The sequence below is a fragment of the Triticum urartu genome, chromosome 2A, assembly GCF_056163025.1.
Source record: "Triticum urartu cultivar PI428250 chromosome 2A, HENAU_Tu73, whole genome shotgun sequence".
Lineage (NCBI taxonomy): Eukaryota > Viridiplantae > Streptophyta > Magnoliopsida > Poales > Poaceae > Triticum > Triticum urartu.
In genome coordinates, this window is record NC_141874.1 from 576,900,110 (window position 1) to 576,910,752 (window position 10,643).

Sequence of the window (10,643 nt, forward strand, 5' to 3'; positions counted from 1 at the left end):
GTCTTTTCCATCCCCTGCATATTGAAGTTCATCACAAAGCTCTTGTAGCTAGGTGGAAGTGACTGAAGGATTCTGTCAATGACCGCGTCATCCGGGAGATTGACTCCCAGCTAAGACAAGCGGTTGTGCAACCCAGACATTTTGAGTATGTGCTCGTTGACAGAACTGTTCTCCTCCATCTTACAATTGTATAACTTGTCGGAGACTTCTATCTCTCGACTCGGGCATGAGCTTGGAAAACCATTTTCATCTCTTGGAACATCTCATATGCTCCGTGTTACTCAAAACGCTTTTGGAGCCCTGGTTCTAAGCTGTAAAGCATGCTGCACTGAACCAGGGAGTAATCATCACTACGCGACTGCCAGGTGTTCATAACGTCTTGAGTTGCTGGGAAAACAGGTGCGTCACCTAGCGGTGCTTCAAGGACATATGCTTTCTTGGTAGCTATGAGGATAATCCTCAGGTTACGGACCCAGTCCGTGTAGTTGCTGCCATCGTCTTTCAGCTTGGTTTTCTCTAGGAACGCGTTGAAGTTGAGGGCAACATTAGCGTGGGCCATTTGATCTACAAGACATATTGCAAAGTTTTAGACTATGTTCATGATAATTAAGTTCATCTAATCAAATTATTTAATGAACTCCCACTCAGATTGACATCCCTCTAGTCATCTAAGTGATACATGATCCGAGTCAACTAGGCCGTGTCCGATCATCACATGAGACGGACTAGTCATCATCGGTGAACATCTTCATGTTGATCGTATCTTCTATACGGCTCATGTTCGACCTTTCGGTCTTCCGTGTTCCGAGGCCATGTCTGTACATGCTAGGCTCATCAAGTTAACCTAAGTGTATTGCGTGTGTAAATCTGGCTTACACCCGTTGTATGCAAACGTTAGAACCTATCACACCCGATCATCACGTGGTGCTTCAGAACAACGGACCTTAGCAATGGTGCACAATTAGGGGAAACACTTTCTTGAAATTATTGCGAGGGATCATATTATTTATGCTACCGTCGTTCTAAGCAAATAAGATGTAAAACATGGTAAACATCACATGCAATCAAATAGTGACATGATATGGCCAATATGATTTTGCTCCTTTTGATCTCCATCTTCGGGGCGCCATGATCATCACCGTCACCGGCATGACACCATGATCTCCATCATCATGATCTCCATCATCGTGTCTTCATGAAGTTGTCTCGCCAACTATTACTTCTACTACTATGGCTAACGGTTAGCAATAAAGTAAAGTAATTACAAGGCGTTTTCAGTGACACGCAGGTCATAAATAATTTAGACAACTCCTATGGCTCTTGCCGGTTGTCATACTCATCAACATGCAAGTCGTGATTCCTATTACAAGAACATGATCAATCTCATACATCACATATATCATTCATCACATTCTTTTGGACATATCACATCACATAGCATACCCTGCAAAAACAAGTTAGACGTCCTCTAATTGTTGTTGCATGTTTTTACATGGCTGCTATGGGTTTCTAGCAAGAACGTTTCTTACCTACGCAAAAACCACAACGTGATATGCTAATTTCTATTTACCCTTCATAAGGACCCTTTTCATCGAATCTGATCCGACTAAAGTGGGAGAGACAGACACCCGCTAGCCACCTTATGCAACTAGTGCATGTCAGTCAGTGGAACCTGTCTCACGTAAGCGTACGTGTAAGGTCGGTCCGGGCCGCTTAATCCCACGATGCCGCCGAATCAAGATAAGACTAGTAACGGCAAGTAAATTGACAAAATCAACGCCCACAACAACTTGTGTTCTACTCGTGCATAGATACTACACATAGACCTAGCTCATGATGCCATTGTTGGGGATCGTTGCAGAAATTAAAAAATTTCTACGCATCACCAAGATCAATCTATGGAGAAACTAGCAACGAGAGAGAGAGGAGTGCATCTTCATACCCTTGAAGATCTCGACATGGAAGCGTTACAAGAACGCGGATGAGGGAGTCGTACTCGTGGTGATTCAGATCGCGGATGATTCCGATCCAAGCGCCGAACAACGGCGCCTCCGCGTTCAACACACGTGCATCCCGATGACGTCTCCCATGCCTTGATCCAGCAAGGAGAGAGGGAGAGGTTGGGGAAGACAACTCCAACAGCAGCACGACGGCGTGGTGGTGTTGGAGCAGCGTGGTACTCCGGCAGGGCTTCGCCAAGCGTTGCGGGAGGAGGAGGAGGTGTTGGGGAGGGGGAGGGCTGTGCCTTGGATGTGGTGCGGCTTGATACGTCTCCGTCGTATCTACTTTTCCAAACACTTTTGCCCTTGTTTTGGACTCTAACTTGTATGATTTGAATGGAACTAACCCGGACTGACGCCGTTTTCAGCAGAATTACCATGGTGTTGTTTTATGTGTAGAAAACAAATATTCTCAGAATGACCTGAAACTTCACGGAACATCTTAGAAAAAACAATAAAAAATCCTCGCCAAAGATGAAGACCAGGGGCCCCACACCCTTCTCACGAGGGTGGGGGGCGCGCCCCCCTAGGGCGCGCCACCTACCTCATGGGCCCCCTGGAAACCCTCCGACGCCAACTCCAACTCTATATATTTGCTTTCGGAGAGAAAAAATAAGAGAGAAGAAATCATCGCGTTTTACGATACGGAGCCGCCGCCAAGCCCTAAAACCTCTTGGGAGGGCTGATCTGGAGTCCGTTCGGGGCTCCGGAGAGGGGGATTCGTCGTCGTCGTCATCATCAACCATCCTCCATCACCAATTTCATGATGCTCACCGCCGTGCGTGAGTAATTCCATCGTAGGCTTGCTGGCCGGTGATGGGTTGGATGAGATTTATCATGTAATCGAGTTAGTTTTGTTAGGGTTCGATCCCTAGTATCCATTATGTTCTGAGATTGATGTTGCTATGACTTTGCTATGCTTAATGCTTGTCACTAGGGCCCGAGTGCCATGATTTCAGATCTGAACCTATTATGTTTTCATGAATATATGTGAGTTCTTGATCCTATCTTGCAAGTCTATAGTCACCTACTATGTGTTATGATCCGGCAACCCCGAAGTGACAATAATCGGGAACACTCCCGGTGATGACCATAGTTTGAGGAGTTCATGTATTCACTATGTGCTAATGCTTTGTTCCGGTTCTCTATTAAAAGGATGCCTTAATATCCCTTAGTTTCCAATAGGACCCCGCTGCCACGGGAGGGTAGGACAAAAGATGTCATGCAAGTTCTTTTCCATAAGCACATATGACTATATACGGAATACATGCCTACATTACATTGATGAATTGGAGCTAGTTCTGTGTCACCCTATGTTATGACTGTTACATGATGAACCGCATCCGGCATAATTATCCATCACTGATCTGGTGCCTACGAGTTTTCCATATACTGGTTCTCGCTTATTTACTTTCCCGCTGCTACTGTTACAATCACTACAAAATACCAAAAACATTACTTTTGCTGTCTTTACTTTTGTTGCCGCTACCACCACTATCATATTACTTTTCTACTAAACACTTTGCTGCAGATACTAAGTTTCCAGGTGTGGTTAAATTGACAACTCAGCTACTAATACTTGAGAATATTCTTTGGCTCCCCTTGTCTCGAATCAATAAATTTGGGTTGAATACTGTACCCTCGAAAGCTGTTGCAATCCCCTATACTTGTGGGTTATCAAGACTAATTTCTGGCGCCGTTGCCGGGGAGCATATCTCTATTCTTTGAGTCACTTGGGATTTATATCTGCCGGACACTATGAATCCGAAAACCAAGATCTATCCCTCAACTACGAGGGGAGGTAAGGAACTGCCATCTAGCTCTGCACTTGATTCACCTTCTGTTATGAGTAAGTTTGCGACCCTACACCTGCTTCTGCTATTCGTTTTGATATGTCGCATGTTATTGATGATGCCACTTCTGCTATGCATGATACTTATGATGAAACTGCTTCTATGCCTGATACTACTGTGCCCCTTAGTGAATTTCTTGATGAACAAATTGTTAGGGCTAGAGAAAAAGAAATTATTGAATCTGAATACGATGATGATAGTGATGATGAAAATATGCCTGTTATCCCTGAGGGCTATCTTTTTGATATGGAATCTTCTACCGCTATTTTAGCTTGCAAAGATAGATATGAGCTTAAGAGGTTATTAATTAAATGGAACAAAGAATCACTTAGAGATAAGATGAGGCCCGACCCTGCTTTTGCTACTTCACCTATATGTGTCCCTGATAAGGATTATGAATTCTCTGTTGATCCTGATATAATTACTCTGGTTGAATCTGATCCGTTTTATGGCTATGAATCTGAAACTGTTGTGGCACATCTTACTAAGTTAAATGATATATCTGCCCTGTTCACTAATGATGACAGATCGCGTTACCTCTATATACTCAAAATATTTCCGTTCTCATTAAAGGGTGATGCTAAGATATGGTTTAATTCTCTTGATCCTGGTTGTGTGCATAGTCCCCAGGATATGATTTATTACTTCTCCGCTAAATATTTCCCTGCTCATAAGAAACAAGCTGCTTTGAGGGAAATATACAACTTCGTGCAAATTGAAGAAGAGAGTCTCCCACAAGCTTGGGGGAGGCTTCTCAAGTTACTTAATGCTTTGCCTGATCATCCTCTTAAGAAACCTGAAATACTTGATATCTTTTATAATGGACTAACCGATGCTTCCAGAGATTACTTGGATAGTTGTGCTAGTTCTCTTTTTAGGGAAAGAACACCGGATGAAGCTGAAATATTATTGAATAATATGTTGACAAATGAAAATAATTGGGCACATCCTGAGCCACCTCCTGCTCCAATTACTGAGCTATTCCTAAACCAACTCTGAAGAAGAGAGGTATTCTATTTCTCAGTCCTGAAGATATGCAAGAGGCAAAGAAATCTATGAAAGAAAAAGGTATTAAAGCTGAAGACGTTAAGAATTTACCTCCTATTGAAGAAATACATGGTCTTAATATACCGCATGTTGAAGAAACATATGATCTTAATTCTTTATTTACTGAAGAACCTCCTGATCCCGATATCCCGACACAGGTAGTAAAGGTAAATTCTCTCTATAGATATGATAAAGCTGAAGTCCCTCCTACTAAAATTGCTAGTCAATGCTTGGATGAGTTTGATAACTTTATGTTTAAGCAAGACGACTTCAATGCTTATTTTGCTAGACAATTAAAAGAAAATGCTTATATGATTAGACGCTTGGGTGATTATATTGCTGATATTAAAGGTGAACTTAAACTTGTTAGCAAACATGCTTCTATGGTTACCACTCAAGTAGAACAAGTACTTAAGGCTCAAAAAGAAGTGCTTGATGAAATGAATAGTAAGAAAAATGATTATGCTGTTAGAGTGGCTACTAGAACTGGTAGAATGACTCAGGAACCTTTGTATCCTGAAGGCCACCCTAAGAGAATCGAGCAAGATTCTCAAAGAAATAATATTGATGTTCCTAGTTCTTCTAAAAAGAAGAAGAAGAAAAATGATAGAACTATGCAAACTTCTAGTGAACCTATTGCTGAACCACCTGATAATCCAAATGATATTTCTATGTCTGATGCTGAAACACAATCTGGTAATGAACATGAACCTGGTAAAAATATTAAAGATGATGTTCATGATGATGCTCAACCTAGTAATGATAATGACGTAGAAATTGAACCTGCTGTTGATCTTGATAACCCACAATCAAAGAATCAACGTTATGATAAAAGAGACTTTCTTGCTAGGAAACATGGTAAAGAAAGGGAACCTTGGGTTCAGAAACCCATGCCTTTTCCTCCAAAATCATCTAAGAAAAAGGATGATGAGGATTTTGAGCGCTTTGCTGAAATGATTAGGCCTATCTTTTTGCGTATGCGATTAACTGATGTGCTCAAAACAAATCCTTATGCTAAATATATGAAGGATATCATTACTAATAAAAGAAAGATACCGGAAGCTGAGATTTCTACCATGCTTGCTAATTATACTTTTAAGGGTGGAATACCAAAGAAACTTGGAGACCCCGGAGTACCTACGATACCTTGCTCCATTAAAAAGAATTATATTAAAACTGCTTTATGAGATCATGGAGCCGGTGTTAGTGTTATGCCTCTCTCTTTATATCGTAGACTTGACTTGAATAAGCTGACACCTACTGAAATATCTTTGCAAATGGCTGATAAATCAACTGCTATACCTGTCGGTATCTGTGAGGATGTGCCTGTTGTAGTTGCAAACGTTACTATTTTAACGGACTTTGTTAGTCTTGATATTCCCGAGGATGATAGTATGTCTATTATTCTTGGAAGACCTTTTCTTAATACTGCAGGGGCTGTTATTGATTGCAACAAAGGCAATGTCACGTTTCATGTTAATGGTAATGAGCATACGGTACACTTTCTGAGGAAACAACCTCAAGTTCATAGTATCAACTCTATTGGAAAAATTCCATCGATTATATTTGGAGGTTTTGAATTTCCTCTTACTACTGTCAAGAAGAAATATGATATACTTATTATTGGGGATGTGCATATCCCCGTTGAGGTAACTTAGTGTTATTCGAAATTTCTCCGGTTTCATGATTATCGGAATGAGTTTTTTAACAAGACTTGATCAACCTTGTTAGTGGATTCTTTTTTGATGAGCATGAGATGGATGAAACTAGAAGCATAAACTTCTGTACCCCACTTTTACTTTCTGTTATTTATATTAAATAAAGTAAAAAATAGTATTTTCTGTCTGTTTCCTGACTTATCCGTGCAACATAAAAATATCCCGAAAATAAAAGTCCTCAGAATGACATGCCAATTTAATATGATTTTTTCAGGAATATTTGAGGATTTACTGTGCAAAAATTACCGCGGGAGGAGCTGCCACCTGGCCACGAGGGTGGTGGGCGCGCCCCTGCCTCATGGGCCCACGATGGCCCTCCTCCACTTATCCCAACACCCATCTTCTTCCTCTGTCTCACACAAACCCGAAAAACCAACTCAAGCACGAGTTCCAGCCACTTTTGCTGTGATTTTCGATCTCCTTACTCAAAGCACCTCTCGCAAAACTGCTTGGGGAGATTGTTCCTTGGTATGTGACTCCTCCATTGGTCCAATTAGTTTTTGTTCTAGTGCTTTATTCTTTGCAAATTTGTGCTGCATAGGTGACCATGTTCTTGAGCTTGCATGTCAAATTTATATGGTTCTAAGTAGTTCTAATGCTTGATATAGGCTCTAGGCACTTGTAGGAGTAGTTGCTATCAGTTTTATTGAAGTTGGTTCACTTTTGTTTGAAGTTACTAAAAATTTCAGAATTTTTCAGAGAAAAACAATATGCTTAGGAAGATGTTCCAATGTGGTTCTTCTAAGAAGCAAGGACCCAGGATTGCTATGCGCAATGCTGACGAGGATCCACCAAGAGACGCTCCGGTACGGCCTTGCGAATGGCCGTCGGAAAATTTTATGGACCGTGAGGGAATTAAAGAAGAATTCAAAGCATATTTGCGCAATGCCGGTCTTGAGGATTTTGAGGCTAACGAATGCCCCCAGTATCATGATCTCAGAGGAGGTTTGAGTATTCATCTTCGCGTAATTCTCCTTCAGTCATGTTTGATCTTTATGACAAATTTTATACCATGGACTTAGAGGATTTTACTTCTGCTTGTAAACTTCCATCATGGGGTAGTGTTAGGGATCCCCCTAAATCTGAATTTAGAAACTTTCTTGCTAGTATAACTGTGGGGGAATCTAGAGATATAACGCAGGCTACCATAGGGAGCATTCACTTTCCTGCTATACATTATTTTGCTCTCTTCATCGGTAGATGCATAAATGCTAAGGATGAAGCATGTCACATGTGTGTCCCTGATCTTAGCATTCTTAGGAGTGCTGTGTTAGGAGACCAATCTTATCATATGGGAGCCATTATAGCTCGTAGGTTGCATCATAATAGACATAATGGAGATTTCTTTGGAGGAATTTTTGCAACCCGCTTAGCTCATTTTCTTGAAATAGACATTCGTGAGGGTGATATGGAGTTTCCTCCTGCATATTTAGATTATGACTCAATGGCTTCGCACCAGTTTGTCGAGAGGCCTGAATCACCTCTCTTATATCATTTAATTTTTGATAAACGACGTGTTTTCCGCATTACTCTCCCTGCTCCTGCCTTCTTTGATTCACAGACAAAAGGAAGATATGTTATTACCAGAGTGGAGGCAGAAGAGTACGAGAGGAGAGCGGAGGCAGCTCGACTCCACGCTGCAGCTCAGCAGGCGATAACCGCTGCACATCAGTATGATCCCAACTATTCCTCCTCATCACAGTACGACCCCAACAATTATTATTATGGATATCCACCAGGCCAGCCGTGGCCATAGACCAACTTAGGCCAAAAGTCTAAGCTTGGGGGAGTACGCATTTCTCACCGACATTACATTTATGTTCACACACACTCATTGCTAGATGTCGGTGCTCATACTTTTTCACTGTAATATCCATGCTGGTTTATTTTCTTTTTCCTGCTTTCTTCTTGTGTGTTTGTTAAACCTTAAGAAAAACCAAAAAAATTAGTAGTAGTTTATTTTTGTGCTGTAGTAGTAGTAATTAAAAAGAAAACCCAAAAATATTTCTCGTTCTTCTTTTGCTTGTTGGGAGCTTTCCCGTGTAAATAGTTTTGTTTCTTTTCTTTTCTTTGGGGGTCAGTAGGAGAAGACCATAATTAAATTGTTGAAGTGGCTCTTATATGCATTATTGTTGATTTAACCAAGAGCCCGTATTGCCTTGTCTTCTCCTATTTACTGAATGCTCGCAGATTCCAGCTTAGTCCAATGCATGTGCACTCTTATTATTATTCACACCATTCGGTCGTGCAAGTGAAAGGCAGTTATGATGATATATGATGGGCTGACTAAGATGAGAAAAGCTGGTATGAACTCGACCTCTTTTGTTTTTGTAAATATGATGAGTCCCTCTTTCTTGATTCAGCTTATTATGAATAAACATGTTTGCAATGACAATTAGAGATCATAGTTGCTTTTGCCATGCTTGATTAGCTATGAGCTATAATGATTTACCTTGTGTGCCAACATGCTATTGAGATGATTATGATGTGGTATGATGGGGTGGTATCCTCCTTTGAATGATTTAAGTGACTTGACTTGGCACATGTTCACGCATGTAGTTGAAACAAAATCAACATAGTCTTCATGATATTTATGTTCATGGTGGATTATATCCTACTCATGCTTGCATCCAATGTTTATTAATTTTAATGCATGTACATGGTTGTTGTTGCTCTCTAGTTGGTCGCTTCCCAGTCTTTTGCTAGCCTTCACTTGTACTAAGCGGGAATACTCCTTGTGCATCCAATCCCTTAAACCCCAAAGTTATTCCAGATGAGTCCACCATACCTTCCTATATGCGGTATCTACCTGCCGTTCCAAGTAAATTTGTATGTGCCAAACTCTAAACCTTCAAATAAACATTCTGTTTTGTATACTCGAATAGCTCATGTATCAACCAAGGTTGTCCTTATCTTCCGTGTTAGGCAGGTTATTCTCAAGAGGAGTGGACTCCGCTCCTCACTCACGAGAAAATGGCTAGTCACCGGGATGCCCAGTCCCATGCTTTATGCAAACTAAATCAAAATTAATTGCAAACAAAACTCCCCCTGGGACCTGATGTATGTTGGAGGCACTCATTGTTTGGAGCAAGCCATGGATTGATGTTTGTTGGTGGAGGGGGATTATAAACTTTACCATTCTATTTGGGAACCGCCTATAATGTGTTTAGCATGGAAGATATCGCCATCTCTTAGTTGTTACATTGACAATGAAAGTATATCGCTCAAAATACAATTTATCTCTATTTCAAAACCGAGCTCTGGCACCTCTACAAATCCCTGCTTCCCTCTGCGAAGGGCCTATCCATTTACTTTTATGTTGAGTCATCACCCTCTTATTAAAAAGCACTAGCTGGAGAGCACAACTGTCATTTGCATTCATCACTGTTAATTTATATTGGGTATGACTATGATTGGATCTCTTTTACCATGAATTACAATGTCTAGTCAGTCCTTGATCTTTAAAGGTGCTCTGCATTTATGTTTTGCGGTCTCAGAAAGGGCTAGCGAGATACCATCTTGTTATATCATATTATGATTGTTTTGAGAAAGTGTTGTCATCCGAGATTTATTATTATGACTTTCTAGTTGATTATGCTATTGATATGAGTAATTGTGAGACCTGAGAATTATTGCAAATATGGTTAGTTATGATCTATGCTGAAAACTTGAATTCTGGCTTGACATAGTTACAACAACAAGAGCAAACAGAGTTTGTAAAAGTTTTTCTTTCTTTCTTTCAGTTTGTCAACTGAATTGCTTGAGGACAAGCAAGGGTTCAAGCTTGGGGGAGTTGATACGTCTCCGTCGTATCTACTTTTCCAAACACTTTTGCCCTTGTTTTGGACTCTAACTTGTATGATTTGAATGGAACTAACCCGGATTGACGCTGTTTTCAGCAGAATTACCATGGTGTTGTTTTATGTGCAGAGAACAAATATTCTCGGAATGACCTGAAACTTGACGGAACATCTTAGAAAAAACAATAAAAAATCCTCGCCAAAGATGAAGACCAGGGGGCCCAC